The sequence below is a fragment of the Mizuhopecten yessoensis genome, unplaced genomic scaffold, assembly GCF_002113885.1.
Source record: "Mizuhopecten yessoensis strain PY_sf001 unplaced genomic scaffold, ASM211388v2 scaffold4787, whole genome shotgun sequence".
Taxonomy (NCBI): domain Eukaryota; kingdom Metazoa; phylum Mollusca; class Bivalvia; order Pectinida; family Pectinidae; genus Mizuhopecten; species Mizuhopecten yessoensis.
In genome coordinates, this window is record NW_018405721.1 from 1 (window position 1) to 212 (window position 212).

Genomic DNA, 212 nt, shown 5'->3' on the forward strand with positions numbered 1-212 from the left:
AGGTCACAAGTGTTACTATAGTAGGTAGAATAGGCAGAGGTCACACATGTTACAACAGTAGATAGAATATGCAGAGGTCACAAGTGTTACTATAGTAGGTAGAATAGGCAGAGGTCATAAGTGTTACTACAGTAGATAGAAAAGGCAGACGTCACAAGTGTTACTACAGTAGATAGAATAAAAAAAGCAAAGGTCACAAGTGTTACTATAGT

At 37.3% G+C, this 212-nt stretch overlaps 1 long non-coding RNA gene across 1 annotated transcript in view; it reads left to right on the plus strand.

Annotated features, from left to right (window-relative positions):
• Positions 1-12: 12 nt before the first annotated feature.
• Positions 13-212, plus strand: part of LOC110449689 — a 2,588-nt gene continuing 2,388 nt past the window's right edge. The window contains exons 1-2 of the long non-coding RNA XR_002462876.1: positions 13-39; positions 77-98. This is a non-coding gene — a long non-coding RNA (uncharacterized LOC110449689). The remainder of the gene's footprint in view (positions 40-76; positions 99-212) is intronic.